Genomic DNA, 14,516 nt, shown 5'->3' with positions numbered 1-14,516 from the left:
CGATTTCAACTTCGAAATAGCACCCAACACGTGTAGCCGTGACGGGCGCTATTTCGAAGTTGGCGCCGCTACTTCGAAGTAGCGTGCACGTGTAGACGTGGCCAAGGTGTCACAAAGAATGGATCACAGCAGAAGCTCTGAGAAAAGTGAAGGAACAAAAGGACAGAAAAGCAGCAGTCAACAACAGCCAAGATGGAAGCCCAGAGACTGTATTCAGAAGCCAACAGAGAGGTTAAAAAGACTATACAATGGGACAAGAAGAACTTTGTGGAAAACCTTGCACAACAAGCTGAACAAGCTGCAGGACAGAGAAACTTGGAAGAGCTCTATAAACATCACATGGAAGCTAGCTGGGTCATGGTGTCAAGTGGATCAGCCAGTACAGGATAAGGAGGGGCATGTGCTAACAAACTCAAGTGAGCCGCTCAGTAGATGGAAGGAACACTGAAGAGCTACTGAACCACCTGCCCACAAGGAATCTCCTAAGTTATCACCTGCAAATATACCACTACAAATTAACAGCAGCAGATGTTCAAAAGCAGAAATCAGAAAAGCCACTGCCTAGCTAAAATGCAGAGAAGCACCCGGTTGAGACATCATCATCACAGAAGCAATCAAGGCAAGTAGAGAGCCAATAATCAACATGATGTATAATCTATTTGGGAAAATTTGGGACACTGAAGAGATCCCACAAGACTGGAAACACGGCTACCTTATCAAGCTTCCAAAGAAAGGCAACCTGAAAGAATGCAAGAACTGGAGGGGCAACATGTTACTGTCCATTCCGGGAAAAGTGTTCAAAAGGATTCCCTTGGAGAGAATTAAGACAGAAATCAATAGACAGCTCAGGGAAGAACAGGCTGGTTTTCAAAGCGAGAGATCCTGGACTGACCAAATAACTCATAGTGATTGTAGAACAGTCGCTCGACTGGAATTCTCCCACATATGTAACCTTCACAGACTCTGAAAAAGCATTTGACAGCATTGATGGTAGACACTTTGTGAAAAATGCTGCAACACCATGGCATCCCATCCAAAATTATTAACTTGATTAATTTATGAATCCTTGACATGCCAAGTTATTCATAATGGTGTCTTGACAGAATCCTTCAGCATATTGCCAGCAGTGCAACTAGGGTGCCTACTGTCGCATTTACTATTCTTGATCACAATGGACTGGATTATGAACAGGACAACAGATGGCTATCAACCAGGCATCCAGGGGACACTTTTCAAACAGCTAGAGCACATCGACTTTGCTGATGATGTCGCCTCTCTTTCACACCAACAAGAAAGCATGAAAGAAAAGGTCACAACACTAGACAAAACTGCCTCAGTGACTAGACTGAGCACTAACAAGGGAAAGACCAAGACAATGAGGATCAACTAGTCCAACATCACCACCATCGCACTGGGAGGGGAGGACCTGGAAAAAGTGGAGCAGTTCACCTACTTGGGGAATACTCTGGGCACAGATGGAGGAACAGATAAGGAGATCAATGCCAGGACAGGCAACTCAACAGCCGCATGCAAGGCTCTCCGTCCCATATGGAGTTCACAAATATCTGTGAAGACGAAAATGCGGCTCTTCTACCCAAATGCGAAGAGTGCGCGCTTGTATGGATGCGAGACCTGGTGTACTTAAAAGTCTTCAGATCACATGCTACAGACGTTCACAAACAGAGGCCTGAGGTACGTCCTTCATTCCAAATGGCTAGACTGTGTCACAGATGAGGAGCTTTGGAACGGAGCAGGACAAGAACCAACTGGCATTGAAATCAAGAGATGAAAGTGGGGATGGTGAGGCCACACTCTGAGAAAACCATCATCCAGCGTAGTCTGTCAAGCTCTCACATGGAACCCGCAAGGAAAACGCAACAGAGGGAGACCTCAGACAATGCGGAGGTCTATTGAGACTGAAGGACAACAACTGGGGTACGCCTGGAGCTGGCTAGAAGTTTTGTCCCAAGACAGAGTGAAGCGGAGGAGACTTGTAGGTGACCTTTGATCCACGCAGAGTACAAGTAATAGCACCCTCATGGTTTTGTTGCCAAACCTTGATAATGTAGATAAGGCCTAGAAATAGGATTGTCTGAGGTGCAGCTCCACCTAACACAGTCAAGACTTGAAGAGTGTACTAGGCACTAGAGATGTTAATATTTAACCAGTTAATCGGTAAGCTAGTTTGGGCTGGGAAGGCCGCTTCAGCCTGGCTGCCCGCCCCCCAGGTGTGGACTGGCATTTAAAATAATTCCTCATTTTGACTCTGTAGCCACCTCTAGTGCCGCGGCTTACAGACTTATTAAAATGAAAACTGTCCCGGCTCTGTTAAGTTTCACTGCTGCTCGTCCAGAGCTTTGAGGATAGTGGCAAAATTGGCCAATCATTCCCATTTTACTGTCTGGGAAACCCCAGATTTCTAGGGAGTTGAGACTGGTCCCTAAAAATAGAGGTGTGGAGAGGATTAATGGCCACAAGTCTCTCTCTAAGCTGTAGGCTGGAGGGACTTCCAGCTTATCAAATGCTTATTAGTCACAGGCTGATTCCATAAGGGTTCTCAGGATTAGGTCTCGAAAAAGCAACCTGTTAAGAATACAGCTGGAGGTCCCAGTCAGAGCCCCGACTACAAGATCATTACTACTTTACCTTGCTTGTCAGACCTAACTTTTGCCAAACCCTGAGCTAGTGGATTTTTCAATTATTTCATGTGCACTGTAAGACTGACTTTAAAAAAAATTAAATTTCATAGAGATTTGCTATTTCAATAGGCTGAAGCGTGATCTAAGTCGTTACAGCAGAAGACTGAAGTTTGAGACTCTTCGGCTGTGTTTACACTAGCTCCCTACTTCGAAGGGAGCACGGTAAGTAGGGTGTTGGGAGTTTAATGAAGTGCTGCATATGCACTGCAACACTTCATTAATAAACTAATTCTCCCCCACAGCAACTTCAAAGTGCTAGCTTGTGTGTAGCCATGGCTAACCCGCCAGTCCTTCGAAGTACTTTTACTCCTGACTGGTGCTGAACGAGAGAATTTGCCAGACCACAGGTAGTCTATATTGTCTACCAACATTACCGACACTTTCACTGCTTACTGGACTTGTAGAAAACATTTAGGGGTGCATTACAGCTAACTAACAGCACAGAACCTGCACTCTTTTGCTAGGATGTGTGTGACAGACGCCAAGATGTCTCCAGCACATGGGCAACTGGGCTTAGCGTACCACACCACACACCACCTAGAGAACAAATGTCAGACTATTAATTTATTTCAAAAAGTTTAGATGTTTGTAAGACTCTAAGACCCAAGAAAGAAAGGAACCACAGAACTAGAAGAATTGCAAGGAACAGAAAGGTGCTAGGTTATAGACCTTGCAACTCAGGGTACCTGCAAAGCAGCCACTGGCACCACTGGAAACCCAAGAACAAAGTACGTAGGGAGACCTCTGAAGATTATTTGTCCAAACTCACAATCAGAGCACCAAACGCAAACAGTTCACACCATATTTTTTAAACTGTAACCTAATTCTCTCCCCTACAACAATAGGCTAAGGGATTTCAGCCAGAAGATCAGCTCACAGAAATTATTACCTTCATTGCTGTAAAAGTTGTGACCCAGTTTAGTTTGCTGCTATTCCATAAAGCAGAATCTACCAAAGAATGAAAACTACAATTTTCTTTTGCTGTTGTCAAAGATGCCCTGATGTAATTTGTTGACATTTATCATTAAGGAGAGGCTTTCAAAAGTCTCTTACAACGGAGTAAAGCTTCTTAGGATTTATAAAAGCCTACATTAAGCAGCAGGGATGGCAAGAATGGATTAGTCCTACAAATTGAGACAGTACAGTTCTGTACTGTACAAAGTTCTGAAATAACTAAGCTATGATAGTTTAGTGAGTGACCTTCAGCACTGAAAAACTTTGTTCTCAAATATTTATTTTCCAAGTACCAAATGTGCAAGTTAGGTTGACTGCAAGAAGTTGGCCATCCAAACATTTGATGCATTTTTCTTTCGACTGCACTTAGACATGCTTTTTTACAAACAAAATGTAATAATTTGTAATGTGCATATATGTATCTCTCTCTCTCTCTCTCTCACTCTCTCTCACACACACACACAAAGACAGAAGCTCAAGGAAATTATTTTTCTGGAAAAGATTTTTCCACACCTACTAACAACATCCTTTTCCCTTCTGCAGGCAGTTACACAACTGTCTATATTTTCTAATAAATCTCATGAATCAGGATGTTTGCTGTAAGTAGAGGATAGCACCTTATTTGCAGGAATAGCAAGATGACGTGACAGAAGTTCCATTTAAAATTATAAAACTCTGATTAAAATTCTCCAGTTCAGTTTTTCCTTACTAGGGTTGCTGTCCTGCAGTTTTGATGAATATAGGGGACCCACACTTCCACCTCAAATTAACCTGAGAACAAACAATGTAAACGTGGTACAACACAAACATTTTGGGAGAGCACTATTTGACATGTGAGAGATGAGTCTGAAAGCTACGTTTAAATTATCTCCAGAATGGCTCCTTAAAGATGCGGAATGGGCTTAATATAAACAAGAGAATTCATACTAATTGCTTGTGGAAATAGGAACACCTATAAGCTCAGTGGTTTGAGCATTCACCTGCTAACTCCAGGGTTGTGAGTTCAATCCTTGAGAAGGTCATTTAGAGACTGGGGTAAATAGCTGTCAGGGATGGTGCTTGGTCTTGCCGAGAGGGCAGGGGACTGGACTAGATGACCTCTTGAGGTCCCTTCCAGTTCTAGAAGTGTATCTCCATTATAAAAACACAACCACTGGTCTATGCTAAGATCCACTGAAATCAAAGGAAATATTTCCATTAATGGCAGATGAGTTCCTACAGCCCAATTTTTCAGCACCCAAAAGATGTGACTGATACCCAGTTGCTTCTCCATGGAAGCTGTATGGTTTTGGGATTCTAAATAGGAGCACCAAGAAGTCCTGTGGCACCTTATACACTAACAGATATTTTGGAGCAGAAGCTTTTGTGGGTGAAGACCTACTTCGTCAGATGCAGATGACTCATGCATCTGACGAAGCGGGTCTTTAGCCCCGAAAGCTTCTGCTCCAAAATATCTGTTAGTCTAAAAGGTGCCACAGGACTTCTTGCTGTTCTCAAAGATACAGACTAACACGGCTCCCTCACTGATAAATGGGAGCAGGGTTTTTTGAATAGTCTAACAATAAGCATAGGGGAGCCGCACAGGACTGCATCTCCTGAAAATATAAAAACATGCTTCTAATCACCCCTGCAACACAGGCCTCCCCCGCTTTATCCTCCGTGCAACATAGTGTTTACCACAGATACCCCATTCCTCAGTTCATTCGCTTTTACTATATCCTTCCCCTTGCATCCACCAACTATCATGTCTCATCTACACTTAAAGTTCACTACTATATCTATACAGACAAAATGTTTTAGCTGGAAAAGCTTTTACTGGTTCCCAAGCAAAATAAGCTATACAGATAAAAGCATTTTTAAGCCAGTATGCTGCATCTACATGAGCGCTTTTGCCAAAATAAAAACGTCCAAAAACTACATACCCCTAACCAACACTGCCAAGCTAGCAAAAGTTTTAGTACATACCTGACTGAAGTCTTTTAGGGTAAGGGCTATCACGTCATGACTGGGTTTACAGTACCTATGTTGCATACTAATTCTAAAGCAGACCATTATCCTATCTTGTTCTTTTTCAAAATTTCAGAGGTGAAAAAAAGAGAAAGGGTAAAGCTGTCCGAAATGTAATTTAACTTGTGTGTATTTATACACAATTCTAAATTTCCCTAGTTTTCCAATCCCAATCATTAGTTACATTTTAAAATACCCCACGAGTTGCAAGAATTGTTTTCATAACATATCTGATTTTTAAAGTTACCGTTTTGTCTCACCTTTCTTTTACAGCAGCCACTACATTACACACCCTCAAAATAATAGCTAATTTCTGTAAAGTTCAGTTTATACAGCTCTACGTTTAGACAGACACAGTTTCCTTCATTTTTTTTTACATGCTTTTGCAAAGCTAAAGGTAAAAGCCAATGTCCTGGCAAAACTCTTCTGTGCACTCAACTGAACTTTTAATCTGCCCACAGATTCTTAATAAGAAATTCAATTTTAAAATATAACTGTTACATTATAGTGTCTTATAAAGCTTCTTTTAAACTGACAAAAGAAAGCTGGAACCTGAACAGAAAGCGATTCTTCTATTGCACTTTATTTCCCACCCACACATCTTTCGGATATTTTAGCACAGAAATTATACCAATTGATGTTATACTGGCACTGCTATTCAGTTGCAGAACATTATGAAAGAACCTGGAAATACAAAGCCCATGAGCAACAAAAAACAAACAAGCCTCCCGTGACTGATACTTTCTTTAAAGCTGGACTTCTGGCCTTCCAGTTGAGTTGTATTCTTTGGTACTGAGGGAAGCTATCTGAGGAAGTACATAGGATCCCTGAACTGGCCATGCTCAACCACTGAAGCATCAGGGCAGGCTAAGAGTCTACACTGCAAAGCCAAGGAACACTGGGGACTCCTGTGAAATGTTCCTGTAAAGATCCTATCCTTGATAAATACTCAACTTGTACGCTGCTATTAAGTTTAAATAGTAGAACAAGTATATAAAATGGAGTCTTAAGGAAAGATTCAATTGCCTGCACTCTACTGTAGGATGTGACACACAAGTCATTAGAACTCAATTTTATATCAAAGTCAAATTAGAAATTAAACCTTGAGACTGAATCTCCCCCTAGTTTTATAACATGTAAATTAAGGTGCTTGCACACTCCCTGTATAATGCTTACTGTTCTTATACATAAGCAAATCAGGTTTATTTAAGCTACAGCAATCCGAACAAAGGCAGTGCGCCAAATCACGAGCACTACATTTTGATTAATATTCTTCTCCACATATTTGTACTCGCTTCTCCTTGGGCAGTGCAAGACAATGGGGAAGTTAGGTTTACATATTCAAAGATGTCAAAGCTAATATATAAACATACTACAGTTTGGTAAATGCAAATGTCTCATGTTTGTAGCTTTCCATTCCCTACAAAACAATGCACCCACATAATCCACGGACAATTTGGTTACTAACTCAAGCCCTCCCATTTCACCAGTTTTCAAACACTGTTAAAAAAAAAATCTTAACTATGCTAATCATCCCTATGATTTTCATCTGTCCAGTTCAGTCCAAGGAGCATCTGCTCCATTCTGCCTTACATTATGCCTAGTTACAGAACGCTTTAGTAATACAAAAGAAAGATTTTCTTCATGGTTTGTGACTTGACATTTTAACAAATGTTGTATTAATATTTTAACATAAGAACATAAGAATGGCCATACTGGGTCAGACCAAAGGTCCATCAAGCCCAGCATCCCATCTGCCGACGGCGGCCAATGCCAGGTGCCCCAGAGAAGGAGAACAGAAGACAAGTGATTTATCTCCTGCCATCCATCTCCTGCCCTTGTTATGAAGGCTAGGGCACCATACTTTATCCCTGGCTAATAGCCATTTATGGACCTGACCTGCAAAAATTTATCAAGCTCTTTTTTAAACCCTAATAGAGTCCTGGCCTTCACAGCCTCCTCGGGCAAGGAGTTCCACAGGTTGACTGTGCGCTGTGTGAAGAAAAATTTCCTTTTATTAGTTTTGAACCTACTACCCATCAATTTCATTTGGTGTCCCCTAGTTCTTGTATTATGGGAAAAGGAAAATAATTTTTCTATATTCACTTTCTCCACACCATTCATGATTTTATATACTTCTAAGCCAAATTTACCCATAACACACGTGAATTTCAAGATGTCACAGAAACTGTCAGCTTTCCTAAGGCCACGAAAATGACCTGACAAATTCTCTTCTCAATAGGTTTGTAAAGGGGAAAAGTGTATTTTCTTATGAGTCTGGGAGTGTTTATTAGATTATTAAAAGCTCTCTCTACTTCAGGCATAAAGGGCTGGTGACATAGGGGGGTTTTGCTGGCAGTTGGTGACCCAAGGCCATTCAAAAACAGTGGGGGCAGGGGGAAGGAAGCAGAGCCATAACTAGCTAATTTTGCACCTAAGGCAAGAATGTAAGATTGTGCCCCCTCATGTGTATATATTCACAGTAGTTATTTCATAGGAGAAAAAGTGAAATACATTAATAATAATAAAATAACAACATTAAGTTTATTATTTTATTATTATAGTTGATTTGAGTTGTGATGGGGGAAAGACCCTCATCCCCAAACTGCTCCCCCCTGCTTAAACCCCACACTCAGAGGCTGGAGGGGCTGTGGCGAGTCACACTCAGGGGCTGGGGGAGATACAAACAAAAAACCGACAAGTCAGCTACATAGAACAGAAGTGGGGGGCAAAAGAAGGTAAAGGACGAGCGGAGGGGGGCAAAAATTACTTACTACAAGAGTCTATTAAGTGGCTTACCTGGGATGGCTACAAATATCAAAAGGTGGAGAAGCTGTCTTTGTAATGCATAATTACTTCTGTATTGATCAAGATAATGCTGCCACATCCAGCATCTAAGGAGCCGCAAAATGGCTTCTTTAAGAGCTACCAGCAGCTCAAAGCTGCTGAAGACCCTTAACAAAACTAATCAGGACCAATATTTGGGTCCCCACCCAGGCTGGGAATCCCTGCTCTACATAAAACTTATCTACCTCACAGGTGTTTTGTTTTGTTTTAAACAAAGCAACTAAACCTTCAGAATTTTTTGTTACTTGTCTCTGTTCCTACTATATATCATTTGTGTGTGTCTGCTCCAAAGCCTAATTAAACCAAACCTGCATGCAATTTCAGATTGCGTACATACCTCAAAAACTAAGTTGATAATTTTATGTTGCAGAAAATTGTTATGGAAGCTTCATTTAAATGGAAATCAACAAGAAGTGTCCTACCTTAATTCTAGTGAGGTACAGAACCAAACTGTGCTATTTATTTTATTAAGCGTGTGGGGACAGAAGTTAGCATCCAACAATAGCAATCAACCTATTGGGATTTACATTCAATTTTTATTTTAATACAATAGTTTATGGTCAGAAGCATTTTTTTTTTTAAATATAGTGAATATACTGCTCTTAAAAGGTTCCAGATTTAGACCCCTGAAGACTTCATCCACAGAGCGGTTACACAAAACCATGGTGACAATTCAGGTACTCCTCATATGTCCTCCGCTATAAATCTTAATTACAACTAGAATGCCCAATTTTAGATTACATGAAATTCTAACCCACCAAAAATATGGCTAAGTAAATTAAATTTGTAGCCAACAAATCATATTTAATCAGGCAGCCTACAAGTCACATTCTAATCACCAGTGACACCAGCCAAGTTGTCAACTCTCAAATCAAGAAATACAAGCTCATTTTTAATTCTGATGGTGCTAGTGATGCTAACCCAATTCAGAGAACAATAAGGATACAGACTAACACAGCTACCTCTCTGATACTAGCCCAATTCAGAAGATCAGTGCTTGTGGTGGCATACTCAAGATAAAGACAGTAATTAAACCTAATTTTCTCTGAAATTAACAATGAGCATTCTTTTAGAGAATTTTGTTACCATGGTTTTCGTCTGCATGACACATCTAATACTTGAACTGGCATTCAACAATTATTAAAAATCTAGCCTAAAAATTATGCAAAATTTATTCTGAAGATGATTCATTCACTACAAGATATCTGTTACAAAAGGTATATCGTGCCCAAACTTTGTGCATCATTTTACAAAGGTTAACATATCCCCTACCCCGACCCAAAAATCACATTCAAATATAGGACATAACAATAGATAAGTCAAAGTGATTGAGAAAGTATGTAAACCGCAAGTTACATGTTTTAGTATTTTTACATACAGTATGCAAGAAGAGAGAACTAAATGGCACAGGAGGGGAAGCTGGAGTGGAAAGAGTAGAGAAACCAGGTTTTGGAGAGAGAAGGTCATTTGGTGCATAGGAAAAGAGGCATCGTTACAGGGAGGGAAAACAGTTTGAAAATAGGCAAAAATAAGAGAAAACTAATGGAAACACAAGGGGAGAGTGAGTAGCATGCAAGAGAGAGATGGAGCAGGGAATAAGATTTGATGAAGGCAGAAGTGATGCAACATATAAAATGAGCATGAGAAGTTAGTATTGTTGGTGGAAAGAGACCAGGAACTAGTCAAGTGAGCTGAGAAAGGGGGTGACATTAAGGTGAGGTCAAATGCTCTTCTAGGAACCTTGTAGAAATAAATGGAGTTACTCTAAAACAGGCTTACACCTGTAAACAGCAGTGTCTATCAATTGTTGGAAATGTCCAGGGGCGGAGAGAGAGTAACAGTTTAGAGCAGTGCATTGATAACTTTTAGCTTAAACCATAGGTCTCCAAAGTGTGGGGCATGCCACCACAGGGGGAAATGGAAGAATGTCTATGTGGGGCATAGTGAGGCCTAAGACAGCTGCCATGGCAGTGGAAAGGAACCACCCAGTCCCTCCCTGCCACCAACTGCAACCCTAGCCCCATAACTAGCCCTGGGACTGGTCTCAACCTCAGAATGGCTCCACTCCCAGCCTCCAGCATCAGCCCCCAGCCTCAGCTGCAGGCCACAGCTCTGTTCCCAGCCCAGGGCTCAGGACAAAACTAAGAGCAGAGCCACACATGGCCCAGGGCATGATGGACGGCTGCCACTGCATCCCTGCTATGATTCCACTTCCACCCAGCATCAGCCCCTGGCTCTAGCCCTGCTCCTGACCCCAGACCAACAACACAGTGCCACTCCAGCCTCAGACACCTTACCTCTGTCTGTATCGGCTTGGAGAGGGGATTAGACTTGCTCTCCTTTGTAACCATATGCTTCTACAGACCTGTTTTAAAAAAGAAAATGCCTCAAACAGGGCCTAATTAGCTTTTCCTAGAACAGTAAAAATCATTCTTGGGGACTACCTTGCCATCCCTGTATCTATCCCCTGAACTTTGTTTAGGTGCACAAAAAATCTTTAGTGTAATAATTGTGATAATTTGTAATATAGTGAAAGATCAGTAGTAGGCATCCTTCAGTCTGCATAGACTATGGATCGCACCCTTTATAGTTTCAATTGAGGACTTCATTTACAGCGTCTACTGTGACTATAAAGGCCCACACGAGAGTGACAGTCCTTGCTGCATCTCTTGCAGATGTGGTGGGTGTCTGGTAAGTCCTTAGTGTGCTTTCTGTGTGCTCGCTTCTCCTCTGCTAGCTGTCTAGCTCCTCTGCTAGCTGACGGATGCCCCAAGGTCCTAAACACCCGTGACTTTAACTGCTAGAGCTCAGAGCCCTCTGCAGCTTTCCCCTAACTGCTGAAATTGATGGGTCAGCACAACTTGCAGAATTGGCTGCAATTAAACTGGCCTGTGAAGCAGGAGCCACCACAGTATATACGGACTCCTATGCGGTGTGGGCAGGTGCCACTCAGTAGATCACTAACTGGAAAAATAACCACTGGGAAATAGGAGGTAAACCAGTATGGGGACTGGAACACTGGAAGTGGTTATATCAGCATGCCCTGCAACAACCCCTGTCTATAGGGCATGTCTCAGCTCATCAGAGGAATAATACCCCAGCTGCACAGTTAAACAATTTAGCCGATGCAGCTGCCCAGCTCTTTACCACACAAGTAGAATGGGAACGCGTATATTCACGGTTACATGATAATTTAGGAAACACAGGAAGTGATGAGTTGGTGCAGCAAGCACATATCAGGGGGTGGCCTATCACCCACAGACAGGCTAGAGACCTGGTGCAAGCCTGCGCTATTTGCGCTGAGACTAGGAAACATAGCAGAAGGACAAAGGTTTGCCAGGCTAAGAGATGGAAAGACACTATGGGCAACCTGGCAGGTCGACTATGTCGGAGCACTGCCCACTACAAGGCAGAGGTGGAAATACATCTTGACTGGGGTAGAAATTGTTTCAGGGATTGGTTTTGCATATCCAACCCGATTGGCAACAGGGTTGTCCACAGTTATGGGACTAAACCGCTTAACAGCAATTGTCCCAGTGCCTCAAGAAATACAATCAGATAATGGTTCGCATTTTAAGAATAAACTTGTAAGGGAATGGACCCTTAACCATGGAGTCCAATGGACCTTCCACCTTCCATATCGACCTCAATCTAATGGCATGGTTGAGCGCTGGAATAGGTTGCTAAAGAATCACTTGAAGCCTACTGATGGCACACGGGGAGACAGACTGGACGAAGTGGTGCAGAGATTAAACAACAGACAAACTCCTACAGGAAGTCCAATCAGCAGGGGATTCTTCCCTACAGGGAAAGCTATCTCCCCTGCCAGAACACCACTGCGCAGTTCCAAGTATGCTCCCGGAGACACTGTTGTAATTAAACACCCAGCCCTGGGAACCTTTACCTGTGTTTTGCACGCCTATAAAGAGAAAGGCGTATAGAGTGCCTTAAATGCTGATAAAAGGCTAATAACCATTACAGAGGCTTGGATTGCATCCAAGACTGGCTGACCATGTGATTTATTGCAGGAATGGTCCCATAGTTCCGAGCAACCTGCCAGCTAACCTGTCAGCAAAATGGACCGTGCAGCAGACCTGTTTGATCACTAGAGACTACTATGAACTGTTAATATATTTGCCATTGCTTATAATAGCAGATATAATTATTGCTTTTGGTTTTAAAATAAGTTTTTTAGCTAGAACCCGACCCACCAGAGATATGTTCCTGCAAACCCTCATGATCCTTCTGTTGGCCCCAGTCACCTTGGCAATACCAGAACATCCTCTTCGGGGAGCAATCCAAACCATCGCCTCAGCTGCTGTGCTACAAATTGCTGGATGTGCACCTTGCTAAATTCAACCAACGGACTGGGAATTGAATTTGTACCACTCAGCCTAAATGATTGGTGGAACAAAAAGCGACATCTTTCAGTGGGGACCAGCATGGTACACCAACAACCCTCGCATTGACTTGGGTGGGGGGTGGGACAATGGCATCGCACTGTTTGGGGATGTCCTGTGGAATATGTAAAGGGATCATCTAAAGAAGTATACCTTATTTGTTTTGAAACTCAGGGTGACATACAAATGGGTAGTCTAGATAAGCAGCAATGTGCCCATACAATTGTATTTGATAAAAGAAGTGGGGATTGGACTACCTACCCACCCATAAATGACAAAAGAACTTTAAAATGTTGGAAAGGTCCCATCAATGGCACACTTGAACATAGACCCCTCTTTAGAATATATAATGCCACAATTGTTCCCCTGAATATGAGTAGATACCCTGAAAGCAGAGATTGGTATGACCAATCACTGTTCTTTATTCCCAGTACCGGACATATTTATAACCCATTGCTAATCAAATCTATTAACTCCTTATTAGATCAGTGTAATAAAGATGAACTTTTTTGCTCAGATCAAATTTTAGAAGGTTTGTTAATGGTTTTGCTCTGTACTAACATTAAGATGGGATATTGTATTCCATATCACCAACCCATACCTAAACCTGAGGGGGGCGGGTGGCACAGAGGACCTTATTCACCCATTCTTAGTAAAGAACCTGGCTTGTTCTTTATTTGTGGGGACAAGGCATATAAATATCTGCCTGTAGGTTGGACTGGAAGGTGTTCACTGGGACATGCAGTACCCGAGGGACTAATAGTACACCCTCATGTTGATGCCCCCGGAATAACAAATCTGGGAAGTTTTATACACCGATCCAAATGAAAGTTCACCTACAACCCCCTGATTGACTGGCCCTCTGGTTTTCACCGATTTACACGTGCACTTATACCTTGGTTGGGTATAACTGAGCTCGAGATGGCAATAGCAAACGTTTCTGGGCAATTGGAAATTGCTCTTAATCATACTGCTGATGCATTAGGGCTTTTAAATGAACAACTTCAGTCTGTGGCCCGATATGCTCTGCAGAACAGAATAGCACTAGACGCTATCCTAGCCCAGCAAGGAGGAGTGTGTGCTGTCATCAACCAATCTTGTTGTTTTTATGTAAATCATTCAGGGCAAATAGAGCAAGATGTGGTTGCTATTAAAGGTGCAGTTAAAATTTTACATGCAGTGGCTGAGGATGGACAAACCTCATGGATGCAATGGTTAACTCAACATTTGGGATTTTCCCTCTCCCCGTTTTTACATTCGGTTGTAAATACTGTTTTAACCATTTTAATTATTGTAATTGTTTTTTGTGTAACTTTATGTATTATGAAGCGTTTGAGTCACACTGCTCTTTCCTCCACGAAAATCAGATACCTAGAGCGGAAAAGGGATCCTAACCAATTCCGCGAACCCTCATCCTCTAATTTGTTTGTTGGGTATTTCTAGATTTCCCCAAGGAGGGCAAGAGGTGCTGGCATCACCACCACCTTGCAATCTGGGATGTAGTGTGGTGCATCATGGGGTGGAATGTAGCCAGACAGCCAGCCCCCTCTCAGACCAGCATTGCTGGGAAAACAAGGGAGCCAAAACAACAGGGCACTTAACATAAATT

At 42.2% G+C, this 14,516-nt stretch overlaps 1 protein-coding gene across 6 annotated transcripts in view; it reads right to left on the bottom strand.

Moving 5' to 3' along the window:
• Nucleotides 1-14,516, bottom strand: part of GLCE (glucuronic acid epimerase) — a 114,730-nt gene that overhangs the window by 93,111 nt on the left and 7,103 nt on the right. Inside the window, exon 2 of one of the 6 annotated variants that reach the window (XM_075006961.1) lies at nucleotides 10,805-10,872. The exons of 4 other annotated variants lie outside the window; for them this stretch is intronic. The gene's annotated coding sequence lies outside the window, so the exon portion shown is untranslated. Of the gene's footprint in view, nucleotides 1-10,804; nucleotides 10,873-14,516 lie in introns of those variants that run through there. One more of the 6 variants, XM_075006960.1, reaches the window with a different exon arrangement.

The sequence above is a fragment of the Carettochelys insculpta genome, chromosome 12 (assembly GCF_033958435.1).
Source record: "Carettochelys insculpta isolate YL-2023 chromosome 12, ASM3395843v1, whole genome shotgun sequence".
Taxonomy (NCBI): Eukaryota; Metazoa; Chordata; order Testudines; family Carettochelyidae; genus Carettochelys; species Carettochelys insculpta.
The sequence above is the reverse complement of the archived record's forward strand: the minus strand, read 5'-3'. Positions and strand labels throughout refer to the sequence as shown.